This window comes from Macaca fascicularis, chromosome 6, assembly GCF_037993035.2.
Source record: "Macaca fascicularis isolate 582-1 chromosome 6, T2T-MFA8v1.1".
Classification (NCBI taxonomy): domain Eukaryota; kingdom Metazoa; phylum Chordata; class Mammalia; order Primates; family Cercopithecidae; genus Macaca; species Macaca fascicularis.
Window position 1 is genome coordinate 3752351 of NC_088380.1, and position 20697 is coordinate 3773047.

Genomic DNA, 20697 nt, shown 5'->3' on the forward strand with positions numbered 1-20697 from the left:
TGCTGCACCCATTAACTCGTCATTTACATTAGGTATATCTCCTAATGCTATCCCTCCCTGCTCCTCCCACCCCACGACAGGCCCCGGTGTGTGATGTTCCCCATCCTGAGCTCTCTCAGTTTAAATTACCAACTGCATCCCTGAGTTTTTCCTTAGGAGATATTCCTTCAGTGAAATTGCTGAGCTCAAATGTCTGGATGGGCTAAAACTCTTACTATCTATTATAAAAATGCTCTACAGAAAACTTGTGCCAAATATAAAATCCCATTAAAACTATGAGAGAAGGGGCTCAGAACACCTTGGACAGGATTCAGCATTACATGCCAGATACCAATACGTCAGAGACCATTTGCTTTAACTTGCATTTTATCTGGCTACAATAATGTCAGGCAATGTTTTGTAACTTTATTGGGTCTTTTTATTTCTTATCTTGTATTTGCATCCTTGTCTTTATTGTTCATTATTTTTAGTAGAAAGTATATTAAAATTTATAATATTTAATGTCATAACCTTTGAGTTCTCCCATTGCTAAATATGCTTAAAATGTCCCATGTCTCAGATCAAATAATGTAGAAAAATTATATTCTATATAATTCGTTAATCCATTTGGAGAATATTTTTTCAAAGTACTCAATATTTGAGTACTTGGCTGTTTTTTCAAATATTCATTTTTGGAACCTATTTTCTGAATGACATTTCCTTCCTCATTCTGTTCATTGCATTTTTGTCCACATAACGGGGACTGACCAGCAAGAAGATCCCTCGTGGAGTGTCTGTGCTGTTCTGTGGACCTCAGCATTTGAGTCGTACTGTTCCACAAAAGCTGGTGTCTCACATCGTGAATGACAAGGCCCCACTAGCCACTCTGATTTGTGAACATTTTCACACTGACACTTGTCTGTTTATGCTCCAAGTGAAATTTAGAATCTTTTGTGGCAAGGTTAAAAAATCCACCTGATTTTGAACATGGGCCAGAGGGGGACTTAAGTCTATACATGATTATGAGATAGATATTAACATTTCTAGAGCACTATCTGTACATAAGGTACCACAAAAAGTGCATTTTACACATCATTACATGTTTACTGACAACAATGGTATTATCACCATTTTCTAGAAGAAAAACCTGAGGCAGAAGGAGATTGGTTTCATAGGTCAGAAGGCCACCCTTGGGTTTCACAGGTCAGCCTTAAGGGCTGGTCTTGGGGGGTGATGACAAGTCTAATCAGCCCTCCAGTTCTAAACAGCAAGGACCTCTCTCTTGCTTGAGGTGATCTTTTTTTGCCACCACTTAGCCTCCATGTAAAAGTGAGAAGAGGTGGTACTTGGTTTCCTGTTCCTGCATTAGCTTGCTAAGGATAATGGTCTCCAGCTCCATCCATGTCCCAGCAAAAGACATGATCTCATTCTTTTTTTATGGCTGCATAGTATTCCATGGTGAATATGTACCACATTTTCTGTATCCACTCTGTTATGTATGGGCATTTATGTTGATTCCATGTCTTTGCTATTGTGAACAGTGCTTCAATGAACACACATGTGTATGTATCTTTATAGTAGAATGATTTATATTCTTTTGAGTATATACCCAGGAATGAGATTGCTGAGTCAACTGGTAGTTCTGCTTTGGATCTTTGAGGAATCACCATACAGCTTTCGACAACAGTTGAACTAATTTACATTACTACCAACAGTATATGAGGGCCCTCTTTTCTCCACAACCTCGCCAGTGTCTATTGTTTTTTGACTTATTAATATTAGCCATTCTGATTGGTGTGAGATGGTATCTCATTGTGGTTTTGATTTGCATTTATCTAATGATCAGTTATGTTGAGCTTTCTTCACATTTGTTGGCTGCATGTTTGTCTTCTTTTGAAAAGCCTCTTCATGTCCTTTGCCCACTTTTTAATGGGTTTTTTTGTTTTTCTCATGTAGATTTGTTTAAGTTCCTTATAGATGCTGAATATCAGACCTTTGTCAGATGCATAGTTTGCAAATATTTTCTCTCATTCTGTAGATTGTTTGTTTACTCTGTTGATAGTTTGCTTTGCTGTGCAGAGGCTCTTACGTTTAATTAGATCCCAGTTATTAATTTTTGCTTTTGGTATCTTTGTCATGAAATCTTTATCTATTCCTACCCTCCAGGATGATGTTGCCTAGGTTGTCTTCCAGGAGTTTTATAGGTTGGGGTTTTACATTTAAGTCTTTGATCCATCTTGAGTTGATTTTTAAATACAGTGGATGGAAGGGGTTCAGTTTTTGTCTTCTGCATACGGCTAGCCAATTATCCCATGACATTCACTGAATGGTGAACTTTTTCCCCATGGCTTATTTTTGTCAGCTTTGTGCAAGATCAGGTGGTTGTGGGAGCATGGCCTTACTCCTGGCCTCTCCACTCTTTTCCATTGGTCTATGTGCCTGCTTTTGTACCAACACTACGCTGTTTTCACTACTGTAGCCCTGAAATATAGTTTGAAGTCGGGTAACATGATGCCTCCAGCTTTGTTCTTTTCCCTTCAGATTGCCTTGGCTGTTCAGGCTTTTTTTGGTTCCATACAAATTTCAAAATAGTTTTCTCTAGTTCTGTGAAGAATGTCATTGGTAGTTTGATAGGAATAGCATTGAATTTGTAAATTGCTTTGAGCTGTATGGCCATTTTAACGATATTGAATGTTTCTATGCATGAGCATTAAATGTTTTTCCATTTGTTTTTGTCATCCACAATTTCTTTAGGCGGTGTTTTGTAATTCTCATTGCAGAGATCTTTCACCTCCCTATTTAGGTGTATTCCTAGATATTTTATTTTTCTTTTAGCAATTATGAATGGGATTGCCTTCCTTATTTAGTTCTTGGCTTGGCTGTTGGTGTATAGGAATGCTAGTGATTTTTGTACATTGATTTTGTATCCTGAAACTTTGCCAAACTTGTTTATCAGCTGAAGGAGCTATTGGGCTCAGACTGTGGGGTTTTCTAGATATAGAATCATGTCATCTGCATACAGGGATACTTTGACTTCCTCTCTTCCTATTTGAGTTTCCTTTGTTTCTTTCTCTTGCCTGATCGCTCTGGCTAGAACTTCCAATGTGATGTTGAGTTGGAGTGGTGAGAGGATCCTTGTCTTGTGCCAATTTTCAAAGGGAAATGCTTCCAGCTTTTGACCATTCAGCATGATGTTGGCTGTGGGTTTATCATATATGCCTCTTATTATTTTGAGATATGTTCCTTCAATACCTATTTTATTGAGAGTTTTTAACATGAGTGGATGGTGAATTTTATCGAAGGCTTTTTTCTGCATCTACTGAGACAACCATGTGGTTTTTGTCTTTAGTTTTGTTTATGTGATGAACCACATTTATTGATTTGCGTATGTTGAACCAGCCTTCCATCTTGGGGATGAAGCTTACTTGATCGTGGTGGATAAGTTTTTGATGTGCTGCTGGATTCGGTTTGCCAGTATTTATTGGGGATTTTTGCATCGACGTTCATCAAGGATATTGGCCTGAAGTTTTCTTTTCTTGTGTCTCTGCCAGGTTTTGGTATCAGGGTGATGCTGGCCTCATAGAATGAGTTGGGGAGGAGTCCATCCTCAATTTTTTGGAATAGTTTCAGTGGATGTGGTACCAGCTCTTCTTCGTATACCTGGTAGAATTCAGCTCTGAATCCATTTTTTGGGGAGGAGTCCATCCTCAATTTTTTGGAATAGTTTCAGTGGATGTGGTACCAGCTCTTCTTCGTATACCTGGTAGAATTCAGCTCTGAATCCATTTTTTGGGGAGGAGTCCATCCTCAATTTTTTGGAATAGTTTCAGTGGATGTGGTACCAGCTCTTCTTCGTATACCTGGTAGAATTCAGCTCTGAATCCATTTTTTGGGGAGGAGTCCATCCTCAATTTTTTGGAATAGTTTCAGTGGATGTGGTACCAGCTCTTCTTCGTATACCTGGTAGAATTCAGCTCTGAATCCATCAGGTCCTGGACTTTTTTTGGTTGACAGGCTATTTATTACTGATTCAATTACAGAACTCATTATTGGTCTGTTTGGGAAATCAATTTCTTCCTTTTTTCATCTTGGAAGGTTGTATATGTCCAGGAATTTATCCATGTCTTCCAGGTTTTCTAGTTTGTGTGCATAGAGGTGTTTGTAGTACTTTCTGATGGTTATTTTTGTTTCCGTTGGGTTAGTGATAATGTCACCTTTATAATTTCTAATTGTGTTTATTTGCATCTTCTCTTTTTTATTAGTCTAGCTAGTGACCTAACTTATTTTTTCAAAATAAATCTGAATAGATTTCATAATGCTAAATTATCTTTACTTTCCACAAATAAATGCTACTTGATAACTATACATCATTTTTATAATTACTGTCAAACTTGTTTTTTAACAAATTAAGTATTATATGTTTATTATTTTCGCTATTATATTTTTTGTTTTTAGTATCATGCTTTTAGTAGTCACCTTAAAATGTTTAAAAAATAGATTCTTAGTGTTTACTTTTTACCTTAAGTTAGTACTTCAAGCAATCAAAACATCTAAGAGCCTATTAACTTCAATTAAAACCTCTGTCATTTTTGCCCTTATTGTCATATATTTTATTTCTATATATGTTATAAGCCCCATAAAACACTGTCACTATTTTTGTAATTCTTTTATAGTTTCCTTTTTCAATGTGTTTTTTTCTTTTTCTGCAGCTCTCTGCTTCTTTCTGGAATCATTTTCTTTATACATGAAGATTTTAAAATACTTACAATAGCGTGAAACCTGATAGGAGCAAATATTCTCAGCTTTTTTGTGTGTGTCTAAAGATATCAGTTTCCCTTTAGTTTTAGAACGTTTTCAGTGTGTATAGCATTTCAGAGCTTTAAATAGTCACAGCATTGTCTTCTCTCTTCAGAGTTGTTCCCTAACGTAATGCACGCCACACCTCCCACCCCAAGCTCTTCTAATATTTTCTCTTTATCTTTGGTTTTGAACAGTTTGACAATGATGTGATAAATTGCAATTTTTTTGAGTTTGCTGAGTTTCTTGAATTTGTGAGTCAAGGTCTTTTATTATTTGGAAAGTTCTGGATTATAATTTTTCAAAATAAAGCTCCTATTTTATCATTTTTCATTCACACAATGCTTCTTATCTCTCCCATCCTCCACTCTGTTGTTTCTATTCTTTTTCTTTTCATCCTTCAGTTGAGACACTGTATTCTGAAGCTTTTTCAAGCTAAAGATCCTTTTTTCGTTTTAACTTTTAAATTTATTACTCCCTCTTTCTCTATACACACACATGCACACACACACAGATTTACTCCCTCTTTCTTTATACACACACACACACACACACACACGATATATTATAGCTTTCCATTTTAGAATGAATATTTGGGGTTATTTTTTACTCAGGCTTTTTCTTCTTCATTTGCCCATATTGCCCTCTGCTTTATTTAACATTAAATACAGTTATTTTGAAGTTTTTACCTGCTAATAACAAAACCTGAAATACTTTTGATCTGCTTCAGTCATCTGTTTTCTCCCTTGATTCTCTGATACCTACTGCTTTCTCTTTGATGATATTTTACAAAATACATGCTGGAGTTTGCATGGAATATGTTTTAGAGACTCTGGCTTCTGTTATCTACCTCTGAAGAGTGTTGAATTTGGCTCTGGCCTTCTCTCCCAAGTTTGATTTACTACTATTTTTATGCATGATTTTGGTATGCGTGTTTGTTATTCCGTTGTGATTTCTCCTTTAACTAGTGAACTAAATATGGGGTGTTTGATTTTGAAAAGATTAGAAGGAAGCCCTTTTTCAGTTGTGGACTTCTAGTTTAATTATGTGGCTGTGAACATATAAAAGAGGGACAAGGAGCATGGCAGTATTAGGGCTTTCTTCTCTCCTTCGTCTCTAAAGAGTGAAAATGAAAGAAGAGAAGACACCTTCTCTCCTACATCTCACCTTCATCAAAGAGCAAGCCCTCCCTCCAAAACCTTAGCATAGAACCTCTTACATCTCTTGTCAGAACATGCTCCCTGGACTGACTACATGCAAAGAGTAAAGGCCAATATTAAATTTTCTTTTATTTTTATTTTTTTAATTTTTTTTTTTTTTTTTTTTGAGACGGAGTCTCACGCTGTTGCCCTGGCTGGAGTGCAGTGGCGCGATCTCGGCTCACTGCAAGCTCCGCCTCCTGGGTTCACGCCATTCTCCTGCCTCAGCCTCCTGAGTAGCTAGGACTACAGGCGCCCGCCACCGCGCCCGGCTAATTTTTTTTTGTATTTTTGGTAGAGACGGGGTTTCACTGTGGTCTCGATCTCCTGACCTTGTGATCCGCCCGCCTCGGCCTCCCAAAGTGCTGGGATTACAGGCTTGAGCCACCGCGCCCGGCCTTTAAATTTTCTTTTAAAGGCAGGTACATGGTCATCCAAACAAGGCCAATCTAGTAGAGAATGAAGAAGTAGATATTGGGTCACTAACCAGCTATGTCTGCCACAGCATGTGCCCGGTAACCACATGTGTTTTGACAAGTTAGAATTTAGCTTGCTAGGGCTGACAGAACAAAGTACCACAGACTGGGGACTTTAAATAACAGAATCTTATTTTCTCATATTTCTGGAGGCTGGAAGTCCAAGATCAAGATGCCAGCAAAGCTGGTCTCTTCTGAGGTCTCTCTTCTTAGCCTATACCGGGCTGTCTACTTGCTCATGGCATCTCTCCTCTGCGTGTCTACGTTCTGACCTTCTCCTCTTCTACAGACACCAGCCATACTGAATTAGGGTCCTCTCATGGCATCTCTCCTCTGCCTACGTTCTGACCTTATCTTCTTCTACAGACACCAGCCATATTGAATTAGGGTCCCCCCATAACGCCCTCATTCTAACTTAATTGCCTCTTTAAAGGCCTTATCTCCAAATACAGTCATATTTTGAAGTACAGGGGTTAGGATTGCAACCTATGAATTTTGGAAGTACAAACTACAGCTCATAACATAAACAAATGGATAATTCATTGAACTCAGATGATCTGGCCTATTCATAATAGACAGATTTGATCAACAGCTTTTCTTCAAACACTTTACTGGCTTCTTGGAAGATCTCTCTTAGTTTTGCTTCTATCTCACTGGGTGTTTCTTTCACTATCACTTCTTAGATAATAATATGCAGCCCATTATTTAAAAATACTAACAGTGCACTGATGATTCACAAAAACCTCCAGTCCATACCTCTCTCCTGAATTAAAGTCTTGTAAATCCAACTGTCTCCTTACTCTTTTTACTTAGATGTCTAAGAAACATCTCACTCTTAATGTCTTCAAACAAGCTCTCAATATTTGTCTGCAAACTTCTCCAGCAGTCTTCCACACCTTAATAAATAATAACTATGTTATTCAGTTTGCTTTAAGGTGTCAAAGTTGTCATTAAGTCTTCTATTTATTCCACTCTATATGTGACCCAGCGTAGAATTTTGTCACCTATACCTTCAAATATATTCAGACTCTAGCTATGTCTCACCACCCTCTCCCACCACCTGCCATGTCCAGTGCGGATTATTACAGGTGCCCCCTTGAGAGGGTTTCCTTTGCTCCTCACACTTTATTATCAGAGGGAACTCAAGGAGATCCTGTCAAAATCTGTCAACAACTAATTGAAAAGAGAATTTTAATTGAATGTAGCATTTATAATAGCATCAAATACAAAACAGACCCAGAAATATAGCTAAAAGTTTTTTAACTCTCCTAAAGAAAACTGTAAATATTATTAATAGGACATTTTAAAAACTTCTAAATAAATTGAAAGGCATAACATGTTTATCAATTGAGAACTCAATACTAAAATATGTCACTTATTTCCAAATTGATCCATAGACTTACTGCATTCCCAATAAAAATCCTAGCTCTCTCTGTGTATGTCTGTCTGTGTGTGTGTAGTTTGGCAAGTTTGACTAACTTTATACCATACTCATAAATTAATTTGTGGTAGTTTATATACATAAATGTAAGGTGAAACATTAATTACCTAGGAGTCGATATAGAAGTAACAACTTTTAAACTTAAGGTAGGGAAATACACACACACTCACACACAATCTAGAAAAGAAAAGACTGATAAATTGCACTGCATTGAAGTTAAATATTTCTATTTATCAGAAGAAACTGTTTAGAAATGGAAAACAAGCCAGAAACACTCACACACACACACACACACACACACACACACACACAGAGAGAGAGAGAGAGAGAGAGAGAGAGAGAGAGAGAGAGAGAAAGGATATTTTCAACAAAAATATCTGCCAAAGGGCTTGAATCCACAACATCTCTACAGATTAAAAAAGGAGAAGCAATTAAATAGCAAGCACATCAAGAGACTTTAAAATATCCTGGACAAAAGAGGATAGTAACATGGCTCATAATGCATTTAAAAAGATGCTTCATCTTATTTGTTATCTGAAAATTGAGAAATAAAACCATCATCAGTAAACCCCATGCCCATGAGAATGGTCAAATTTGTAAAGGTTGACAATACCGAAAGTGGTGGAGGATATGAACCATGGAAAGGTCCACGCCATGCTGCTCGTAGGGGTGACTCGATCACAAATGCCCAGTGATAAGGAGATTCCACTCCTAGGTCTAAACTGCAGACCCATGAAAATGTATGTGCAACATAAGACATATGAAGGAATGTTCATTGCAGTATTATTCATAGTAGGCAAAACTGAAAACCACCCAAGTGTAACTCAAACAGTACAATTGATAAACTCTGATAGTGTCACACAATGGAGCAAGATAGCAACAAAAATGAATGAGCCACTATTATGTGCAACAACCTGGATGGAGCTCATAGACATAATTTTGCGTGAAACAAGGCAAATCCCAAATACCAGGCACTATGTGACTTCATTGGCAGGACTTCCCATCCCATTTAGCATGGGGACCAGGCCCACCTCCCCTCTGGCCTCATTATCTGGTTTTGTCTCAAGTTCTCCTTCTGCTCCCACAACACCATCTCCTTCTGGTCCTTGAACTTGTAGAACACCCTGATGGAACACTTGTCCCTGACTCTACCTGGAGTGCTCCCTCTGCGGATTCAGGGTAGACCACGCCCACACAGCTTCAGGCGTCGGCTCCAAGCCCATCTGACTGTGTTACCTGACGTGCTGTGTGTTTCTTTGTTTTCCTATCTCTTCCCGCTAGGATCTAACCCGCATGAAAACAGGGACTAGCCTGCTTCTTTCATTGCTGTATTTTCTGAATCTGCAAAGGCACATGACAATTATCAATGCTCAATAAATACCTTTCAAAGACACATGGCTGAATGCTGCTACACTTTATGACTTTTGTTAGCAAATAAGTTTGAACATTTCCCAGTTTTCTCTTGTATGAGTGACCTGCTCATGCTTGCGTCCTTCTTGGCATCTTCATATATTTTTTCCTTTCTGTTTCTGTGAACATCTCACACAATCTGGAGCACCACCCAAGCAATAATCTCAGACTGTCATTGTGAGCACGTTGGCTTCGTTCCAATCCGTAAGAGTTAGGATCTCTCCAGTGGCGATTTCTGCTTCTGTTCAGGTTGCCCCACAGTAAAGCCAGGTCTTACCTGGAGTTTTATCACAGGAAAAGATTTATCCAGGCACCAAAAGTGAATGATGTCACTGGATTCTTATTTCTTCAGCACAGAAGAATTGGGGTTAACATTCAGCCTGTGAAGGCTGCTGAACGTAACTCCTGCAGGGGTGAGATCGTGGCGAAGTCACAGTGGCTGGGTGCTGGGGACAGCAGCCATGAATTCACTGCCTACGTACCAAGAGCAGATTATAATAAAGCACCTATTAGTGGAGAGCCTTGCATCCCAGGCACCCTGGTGAGGTGTTTATGATTTGTTCAGAGGCATTAGCGAATTTTGCTCAAGTGTGCATTGGACCATGTTCTGCACATTTCATGAATAATTAAAAATGGAAGTCTAAACATTTCATGTGCAGGGATTTGTGTATAATTCTTATAATAAAGACAATGACCCAAAGTCTTAGAGCCGAATCAAGAACACAGAGAATTTCAACAGCTTATTCGTGGTCTTGGCTGCGCCTGGGAAATGTAATCCCCCCTTTTAAAAAAGGTGATATATGGGATGGATGTTCTTGAAGATGATGGATAAAGGTAAATTTTTTTAAAAAAGAAGAGAAAAGGAGGGCTTTAAAGTGATGCTTTTACATAGCCTATGTTGAATCCAGAGCATGGTCTAATAAACATTCTGGTATTTTACACACTGCCCTTTGTTTTCTGTTTTCATCTGTAATTCACTAATATGTTCTCTGTTATATGATAAATCCATTCTTAAAAAATGATGACTTTGACTTCTCTGCCAGGAAACAACTGGACATAGATAATACGGCATCATTGTGGGGTGTTGTTCCCAAAGATTCTGGCCCAGACTGTCAAAATGATGCCGCACAGCGTGGATCTACTCCAAGCCTCTGAGGGGGAACATCTGTCCAGAGCCTTGGGCCCTCCTGAGGGGGCCACAGACCCCTTCCTGAAACCTCCCTGCTCCTACCTGGGCCTATCCAGGGCCATCTCCTATAATTGTCATTGTCCCCTCCCAGCCAGGGTTTCCCATGTCTCTGTCTCCATGACCTGTTCTCAGCCCAAGGTCCTCTAGAAACAGGACGCAGAGCTTGGTGCTCCTCCTGCACCCTCCATAGCCCCTGTTTCCCCAGGGAAGAAGGTCACGTGGCCCCCAGGCCCTGGCCTTTCCTCACCTATCCTCCCACACCTGCCCCTCCACTAGCTCCTGGCTTCTCCCAGATGCTCCAAACCCAAACTCAGGCTCCCATGCCTGCTCCTCCCTGCGTCCCGAAGGTCATTCCCTCAACACCCCCAGACTGTTTCTAGGTCACAGCCTTTGTGCAAAGTCGCCTTTCTTTGTCATGTGAGTGTCTCGCCACCCTAGTTAACAATGAGCACAACCATTATACACCCAGACCCGCTGTGCCTCCCCGCAGTGATCCTTCTCCAGTCCTGTGGCACAAAGGACCCCAGGGGAGTCAGCTCACTCCGTTACTGATGACCTGCACCCCCCACACACCGATGGCAGCTCCAGGCGGGCAGGATTGTTTGTTTTTATGTTGTGCGCTGTGTTCCAGGAGAACAGAGCCTTACCTGTATGTGTTGGCTAACACACACACTAACAGGTACGTGTTGAATAAATCCTCCAGCCTTTTAGGGTCTGTGGGCACAGAAAAAGCGCTCCTCCTGCCCACATTGCCCCTTCCACCCCCACGCCATTCAGAAGCCTTGGGAGTTCGGGGGCATCCCCTCCACAGAGAAACAGCTGCCCTGGGACCCCCGTGCTGAGCCCCCCCTGCCAAGCACACACCAAACCAGTGCAAAATTTCCCTTTGGGGAGGGCCCTCTCCCCGCTGGGGAACGCCCCCAGGGGTACCTCTCTAGGACAGGGGTTGGTTCATGGTAGACTCACAGCAAATATCTCAGACATCTGAGTAGAAACTGGAGACTGCTCACAAGGAAAAACCCTTTTCAAAAACAACAACAACAATAACAACAAAACGTACAGGCTACCACCTGGAGGAGAGAAACCCACCACAGCCCTGCTCGCCCCCTCTCTCTTCTGAGGGTTCCTAATAAAGGACTCTTGTGGGAGCTGCTTCCATCCCCACTTCAGGAGGGCTGCTCGTCCAGGGGAGCCCTGGCAAAGGCACGCCTGTGCATGTGTCTAGAATGCATTGAAAATACTTTTCTGAAGGCGGCTTTCAGCTTTCTGAGAGTTAGAACACTAACTTTTTTTGCAGCAGGTGGCTTCATAATTGCTGCGCTGGTGAAAGGACGTGATACTGAAACATGCTTTGCGGGGCAGGGCTGGGAATCCTCTCATGGTGACAGAAAAGTTGTTTGTTGAGTGAGAAAATTATTTCCTATTTTTAGGGAATTTGAGAACCTTTGTATGAGAGATCAAGCCAAGGGGAGCTGAAATTCAGTGAATGCCAACTTTTGAAACTGTTGAAAACACTTGGCCCAGATGAGAAAACATACAGATCTCTGACGCTTCCTCTGCATCGGGCTCTTCTCAGAGTTCAGGGAAATTCAGCAAGCAGCACTTGAACTAAAACAGAACTAAAATGTGTTCAGTGCTGTGCTCTGGTCCCCTGTCTTAGGTGCTGAGAAGCAGAGGACTGCTCGTGGCCGCACTGTCCGGAGGCCCCTCCAGAATCCCCGAGGTGGCCCATGCCCAGGCACCTCTGAGGGCACCACCCAGGGCAAGCTGGATGGTGGGAGCCTGCTGGACAGGTGGACCCTCCCCTGGGCTGAGGCTTCATATGGACTCCAGGCCTGGGTTCCCAGTGAGGAAAGTCAAGGCAAGGAAGCGCGCTGGGGAGCTCAGGGCCTGGTGCAAGGGCGCATCTCCCCCGGCGCCCTCTGCTGCTCACTTCAGCTCCTGGATAGCTGAGGCCTCCCCGTCTGTCTCCTAGAGCCTCCATGGGGCTGTCTGCTCCGGCCCTCCAGGCAGCCGTGTCACCTGGCTGCATTGACACCTGGCCAACTTGCCTATAGAAGGTGTGAGGGGAAGAGTAGCATTGCCCTCCTGGCCCCACTCAGTGATGACAAAGGCAGATGAGGCTGCTGGCCACACTGCCCCTTCCCTATCACGGGGCAGCTCCAGTGCCTTCCATACTCAGCCACCACCTTGTGGGGCTATGCACAGTTTCACCAGTGAGGCCACCTCCTGCCTGTACCCACACACCTCTTTCCACACTGCCATGGTTATCTACTTTCCAGATGGATTGAACTGTGTACCTCCCCACAAATTTTCTGTGCTTAAGTCCTAACCCCCAGCATCTCAGAATGTGCTCTTATTTGGATACAGAGTCTTGCAGATGTCATGAGTTCAGACAAGGTCCTGTTAGAGTAGGATGGGCCCCTAAGCCAGTACGGCTGGGGCCCCAATAGAAAAGGAAAATTGGACACATCCATGCACATAAAGGGAGAGTGCCATGTGAAGGTGCAAGCTTTGCTGCCATAAGCCAAGGAACCACCAGGAGCTGGAGAGGATGGGCACAGGTCCTCCCTAGTGCCCTCAGAGGGAGCCTGGCCTTGTGGCACCGTGATCTGGGGCTTCAGGCCTCCAGGCTGTGAAAATACATTTATGTGGTTGAATCACCTCTGTTCCAGCAGCCCTAGCCAGCTACCACCCACCCCACTGGGGGAGCATGGGCTGGCCAGCCTCCCTACTCAGGTGTGCATTCCCATGCGGAGAGAGAAGCCCTGTGGCATGTGTTTGCTGACCCAGAGACTTTAGGCAGAATAAAATATTTTAGAGCAAAGGCAATTCCATCCAACTCTTCACATTAACAAATAAACAAGGCTTAGAGCAATCCACTCGGGAGGGCGTAATGACCCAAAGCCACCCAAGACCCAGACTCTCAGTCCTGGCTCAGTGCCCTCGCTACGTCTTGGTTCATTTCTTTAAATTTGCAATATAAACTTGCCTAGAGGATGCACTCTTATCTGACTTATCAGGAGTGTGGGTTGCTCTAGAGTCTCTCCTCACCACCATAGCCTCCTCAAGTGCACGGCACAGGACCCCCCAGGGTGGGCACCAATCCATGGAGAACCTTCCAGCACAGCTCAAATGCTCACACCTTGGTGTCAAGTGGCATTGCCGTGCACACTGCACCTTCCAGATGCAGCTGAGCGCACCTCAGAGAACCAGTGCTTTCCGAAGCTGTACTAGTACAAAGAAGGAATGCCAGCAGGGACCCCCGCTCTGTATAGTTTCTAGGCTAAACTGCACATCATGGGGAAACATACTCATTCCTGAGTTTTCTATCTATAAGCCCGAGGACCCCAGCGGCTGGGTGCAGGGGGTGCAGGGCCTGCCTTCTTAGTGCAGGGATGGTGAAGCTGCAGAATGGGGCAGTGTGAGAACTGATGGGTGGGAAACAGTCTCTGTCTTTGAATCACATGTTGAGAGAATACTGTCATGAACTCCAGCTGCATGATTTCTAGGAATGTGGAGAACTAAAAATAGCAACCTAAGGACATGGAAAAAATACAAGTTTCAAATGAGGAATGGGAATATCTGTCCTGGTCTGAATTACCTGAAGAGCTTCCCTGGCCTCCGCCTCTGCTGCTAAGACAGGTGTGGCCTGGAGCCGTGTATACACGGCCAGAGTGGGTTCACTGTGTCCACTGGTGATTCTGCCTCACCAAGCACTTTCCTCTGAACAGCTGAATGACTCGAACACAACATTGTTTAAGGGCAGGTCCTATGGGATGGCTCCCAGGAACCCCTTCTCTACAGCATAGATGGAACAAGACTCAGGAGCGGGGGCCGGGGGTGGAGGGTGTGGGGGCAGAAAACTTTTTGTAAAGAGTCTTCCAGGGTCCTAAAACTGAAATATTTTTGGTGTGTGTTCTAAACATAAAACACACGCATCTCTTAAAAGTTCTCCTCAAAACCCCAAATGACTGACTTCTTAGAGGACACTGCTGCTGTCCTCTTACTCTCTGGAATGCTGGTGGAAGAGGAGCTGTGTGAAGGATGGGTCCAGTAAGGAGGTAAAGGGAGACGTTCACAGGGAGATGTTAAGCAAACACCTATTTGTACACCAGGAAAGAATTAAGTTCATGAACACAACCATCTCCACTGAGTTTCTGTAATTTCTCTGCCAACCTCCTCAGAGAAGGAAAGAACGAAAATGTGAAAGACTGAGTTACAGCCGGGTTGTGAAGACCAGGGCAACTGAAGCAAGCCCCTCCCTCCTGGACACCCGAGACCTCCCAGGGGCATGGAAACCTCAGCCATCAGCCAGGACCACTCAGAGGCCAATAGAATGGGCAACAGAGGATGACATGGCCAGGTGGTGGGCTCACGGAAGGGGGACTACACCTGTGGGCAGGTAATGGGCTCGCACGGCGGGATGGTGGGGACACTACATCTGTCGGCAGGTGATGGGGACACAGGGGGGATGGTGGGGAGAGTAAACTTGTGGGCAGGTGATGGGGTCACAGGGTGATGGTGAGGAGACCACAACTCTGACAAGTGATAGGGACACAGGGGGGATGGTGGGAGAGTGCACCTGAGGGCAGGTGATGGGGACACGGGGGAACGGTGGGGAGAATACACCTGTGGACAGGTGATGGGGTCACAGGGGGGATGGTGGGGAGAATACACCTGTGGGCAGGTGATGGGGTCATGGAGATGGTGGGGAGAATACACCTGTGGGCAGGTGATGGGGTCATGGGGGGATGGTGGGGAGAATACACCTGTGGACAGGTGATGGGGTCACAGGGGGGATGGTGGGGAGAATACACCTGTGGGCAGGTGATGGGGTCATGGAGATGGTCATGGAGATGGGGTCATGGAGACTACAACTCTGGGCAAGTCATGGGGACACAGGGGGGATGGTGGGAGAGTGCACCTGAGGGCAGGTGATGGGGTCATGGGGGGATGATGGGAGAATACACCTGTGGGCAGGTGATGGGGTCATGGAGATGGTGGGGAGAATACACCTGTGGGCAGGTGATGGGGTCATGGGGGGATGGTGGGGAGAATACACCTGTGGACAGGTGATGGGGTCATGGAGATGGTGGGGAGAATACACCTGTGGGCAGGTGATGGGGTCATGGGGGGATGGTGGGGAGAATACACCTGTGGACAGGTGATGGGGTCATGGAGATGGTGGGGAGAATACACCTGTGGGCAAGTCATGGGGACACAGGGGGGATGGTGGGAGAGTGCACCTGAGGGCAGGTGATGGGGTCACGGGGGGATGGTGGGGAGAATACACCTATGGGCAGGCGATGGGGTCACGGGGGGATGGTGGGGAGAATACACCTATGGGCAGGTGATGGGGACATGGGGGGATGGTGGGGAGAATACACCTGTGGGCAGGGGATGGGGTCACGGGGGGTGAACATACAGTGCGACCCCAGCTCCTCAGGCGGCCCACACTGCATGAGCCCTACACTGCAGAAGCACAATTTGTGGACTCCTCCAGCCAGTTCATCAATCAAAGCTACAATTAATCATATGGGATTTTCAGTGGACCCTTTAAAGGAAACAGGTCAGCGCATGTGATTTAAAATGACGGTTTATATATTCACAGAGCACTTACCGCAGGCTAAGCATCACCATCTCTGGTCATCCTGACCATGATCCTGGAGGAGGGTAATTCCTGGTGGGCAATGGGATACCTGAGGCCCAGAAAGTCGTGCAAATACTTCCAGGTCCCAGAAACGGAAGAGACCGACTTTCGCTCCTGAGTCTGGGTTGGAAACTCTGGCTCCTGGGCACTGTGGAAGCTGCTCGTTCTCCAGAGCAGGCACCATGTCCCTGCAGCATCTGGGGTACAACCTAGGCATAGGTGAAGCCTGGGATCCACAGTTAGGCTGCGTAACATCAGGCCCAGTGTGTTTCCAAATACTGTAAATATGAACCTTTGCTGGAGTCTATAGTTCTCAAGTGTTTTTTTTCTCTCTAAAATCACAATTTTTGCCGAAACGAACTGGTTATTCAAGTATTATAAATTCATCCATTCAAATAATCACATATGCGCCCACGTCAAAAGGTCATAGTTATCCAAAGGGAACCAAGACAAGACCCTGCTGACCAAACTTTCGGACCTTTCCTGAAGGGACTGAGCCACATCCTGGCGATATCCAGCACACACAATGCCACGGGCAGAGGGAGCGGAAAAGACAGGAAGACAAGAAGGAAGGCAGCAAGAAAAAAAGAAGGAGAGAAAGAGAAAGGAAGGAAGGCGAAGAAAAGGAGGAGCCTTGTTCTCGCTGGAGATTTAATAAGGTTCTTTCTTTCCGTTTTAATGGTAAATAGAGCAAACCATCATGACAGGTGTTCCTTTTAAAATGAAATTATTAGGCTGCGAACTGCAGAGGCTGGAGAGAAAATAAAACAAACAAACAAAAGATGATTTCTATTTCCTCACTGGAGGGTCTGTCTAAACCAATGAATGCAATTTAAAGGCAGGGCCTGCAGAATAGCGGTCTGCATAATGTGCGTCCAGGTCCATCCTGTGTGTGTAGAAAAGACTAAAAATAAGAATGGATAAAGGGAAATCTAAAGAGAATAGGATCATCTCGGACCTGAAAGCACAGGGGAATTGCCTTTACTGCACTAACCAGAGACAAGCAGAGAGGCGGCTTCTGAGAGCAAGGTGGGGAGTCAGAGGTGACAATGGGGATGCACTTGACTCCAGCCTGACAATCTGGAGTGGCCGGGGTTCCTACCCTACCCTGGCCCCAACATCTCCCGGGAGCCCCCACTTCTCCTGATTGTTCCTCGGGACACGTCTCCCTCCATGCGTCCCCTTACCTGGCTGCTCGGGGCCAGGGTGTAATCTGTTTTTCCTAAGTGCTTGCTCCATAATGATCCCTGTCTCTTGCAAAGGCCACAGCGTGAATGAGATGTGATTCCACGGAAGTGAGTCGGTGCTTAAATTGAAATATTATGGGAAGGGCAGCCCACTGCAGACCTTTGATGTAGCAGCCCACGGCTTGGGGGGAGCTGGGGACACAGAAGCCAGTGTCCACTGTACTCACTTCCTCGTCATTTCAAGGAGAAAGCGGAGAGAGCAGACAGCGTCAATACAAATAATTCGAACTGGATCTGCAAAGTGAGTGCTGCAAGCTGGACGTTTGCCTCCTGGCCTGTATCTGTGGGAAACAAAGCCAAGAAGAACCATTCAGCATATTTTAAATGGTTTAAAATTCATTTATATATGGCAGGCACCGGGGCAGAAAGACAAACACGTGAATACAAGCCATAAATGAAAAGAATCAACCAGTTACACCATTAAAGATGTCTGAATATAATGCCAGTTACTACGAGTGTGGAGAGTGCATCTCTGAGATGGTGAATTTCTTCCCACCCAAAAGCAGGGTGATCCAGAAGGAACTGGTAGTGTCCTTTCACTTATTTTCAGACAGGCTCAAGATTACTTTCAATAAATAAGTATAATTGTTCATAATCAGAAGAACAGACTTACTTGATGATGACATGACTTTAAATGTCAAAAAGCTAAAAGATCACACACACACACACACACACACCTGTCAGAACTAATACATGAACCCAGCAAAGTTGTAGAATAGATAATCAACACACAAAAGTCAGTTGTGTTTTTTACATTAGTAATAGACAATCTGGAAAGAAAATTAAGAAAACAATTCTATTTGCAAAAGTATTTAAAAGAATAAAATACTTAGAAATAAACCTAACCAAGGAGGCTTAACACTAATACTCTGAAAACTATAAAACATTGCAGAAAGAAGTTAAAAACAAATAAATGGTGACATGTTCATTGTTGAGATTGGAAAACTTAAGAAGCCAATACATTGTAAAAGTGATCTATAGATTCCATTCAGTCTCTATCAAAATCTCAACTTTTTTTGTAGAAATAAAAAAATTATCCTACAAATAATGTGCAATTTCAAGAGACTCCGAACAGTCAAAACAATCTCAAAAAATAACAAATGTGGACGTACCATACTTCCTGCTTTCAAAAATTACTACAAAGCTACAGTAATCAAAACAGTGTGGTGTGCTGTGGCATAGACTGACATATAGACCAAGGTAATCAAATAGAGATCCCAGAAATACACCCTCATATATAAGGTCAAATGATTTTTGACAAGGGTGCCAAGACCAGTCAATGGGGAAAGGACAGTTTTTTCAAAAGATGATGTTGGGGAAACTGGATATCCACTTTCCAAAAACAAAAAACAAAACAAAAAACAAGAAAAACCCTCGCGAACCTGGACCCTTACCTTTCATCATATGTAAAAATTAACTCATAATGCATCAAAGACCTAAACATGAGAGCAAAACTATAAAACGGTGGAGAACACATAGGGAAAAAGCTTCATAGCATTAGATTTGGCAAAGATGTCTTGGATGTGACACCAGAAACATGAGTAATAAAAGAAAAAGTAGACAAATTGGGCTTTAGGCCCTCCATTATTAAAATTTAAAAATTTGTTCAACGAAGGACATAAATGATAGAGGAAAAAGGCCACCCACAGAAAGGGAGAAAACATTTGTAAATTATATATTAATAAAGAAAAAACAGTCTAGAATATATAAAACTGCCTACAACTCAATAACAAAAACAAACAACCCGATTTTTAAAAAATGGGCAAAAGACTTGAATAGACATTTCCCCAGAGAAGACATACAAATGGCCAAGAAACACATGAAATGGTGCTCATCATCACTAAGCATTAGGGAAATGCAACTGAAGAACAATAAAATACCACTTCACCTCCATTGGGATGACTATTATTCAAGACAAAGAAAGTTGGTGAGGATGTCAAGAAATAGGAGCTCTCATGTACTGGTGGCAGGAAGGTGACATGGTAAGCCACTGTGAAAAATGGAATGGTAGTTCCTCAAAACAACAACAACAACAACAGCAACAACAACAGAGAATTAGCCAGGTACGTTGTGGACCTGTGCAAGTGTGTTTGTAATACCAGCTATTTGAGAGGCTGAGGTAAGAGGGTCACTTGAGCCCAGAAGTTTGAGGCTGCAGTGAGCTATGATGGCACCACTGCACTCCAGCCTGGGTGACAGAGTGAGATTCTATCTCTGAAAAGATGATGATGATAGATAGATAGATAGACAGATAATGACAGAGCCATGTAATTAACCAATGGTTCTTCCGAGTTTACATCCAAGGAGGGCAAGTATGCAGGGATGTGTACAGTGTAGGCAGTGATAAGTCACTGTCCTGTGGAATCTTACAAGGAATAATCATTTCAGTTGTTTTCTACCAAGTGGTTAGAATATTTTATTTTTTCATAGAATTGAATTATTTTGCATAAGTTGAATTACCTGACTAAAACAAAATATTCAAATCAGCTGCTGCTTCCACACAGGGAAAGGTTTAAAGAGTTAACCAGCCTTTCCAATGTCCATGATCAACATCAGTGGGCAACTGGGATAAATTAACCACCCCTCCCCCCAAAAAATAAAGAAGTTTGGCTTTCTCTTATGGTCTGTAAAATAGAAAGTCAAATGGGGAGAGACACAATTATCTTGATAGTAGAGCCAAAAATAAAACAACCCTTGTCTTGCAGCTGTTAACTTTGCAAGGGAATAAAGACAGCAATAAACCAGAGGCCTGGCTTCAGTCCTGTAGCTGCCTGTGCCTGTTGCTGTCCTTAATTGCCTCAGAAAAAAAAAAGAAAAAGAAAAAGAAGAAGAGGCTAATTACAGCAATACTACACATTTCACAGGGGTGCTATAAAAGCAAAATGAGGTAACGGACATGGAAACACTTAAAAGTTTAGGCAATGGGTTATGAGTTTTATTACTAAATAATATATCTGAGCAATGAGGGTGACTGTCCAGAGGCCCTTCCATCTCTTAATTCCCTCAGTGATCTAGGAAAGCATAAGTTATTGGGAGGATTAGTTGACATTGTTCTCTTAGAATGATTTCCTGTCACACTTAGCCCATGAAATGTCTTAGCTTGTGTGTGTGTGTGTGTGTGTGTGTGTGTGTGTGTGTGCGTGCGCGCGTGCGCGCTCGGGGGTGGGGGGAGATGGGGGATGGGTAGGGAATTAATGGTAGAAGAAATAAGAAAAAAAAAAAAAAAACATGGCCAACATATTTCTACCATGTGGATGTTTCCGTTTTGAGTCCCTTTGAATTCTACCCTATGATGAAGAAAGCACA

General features: G+C 43.3%; 1 long non-coding RNA gene across 1 annotated transcript in view; it reads right to left on the reverse strand.

Moving 5' to 3' along the window:
* Positions 1-11870: 11870 nt before the first annotated feature.
* The window catches only part of LOC135971078 (uncharacterized), a 117823-nt gene continuing 108996 nt past the window's right edge, over positions 11871-20697 (reverse strand). The window contains exons 3-5 of the long non-coding RNA XR_010587151.1: positions 17332-17672; positions 16115-16353; positions 11871-14029 (exon numbers count right to left, since the gene is read on the reverse strand). This is a non-coding gene — a long non-coding RNA (uncharacterized lncRNA). The remainder of the gene's footprint in view (positions 14030-16114; positions 16354-17331; positions 17673-20697) is intronic.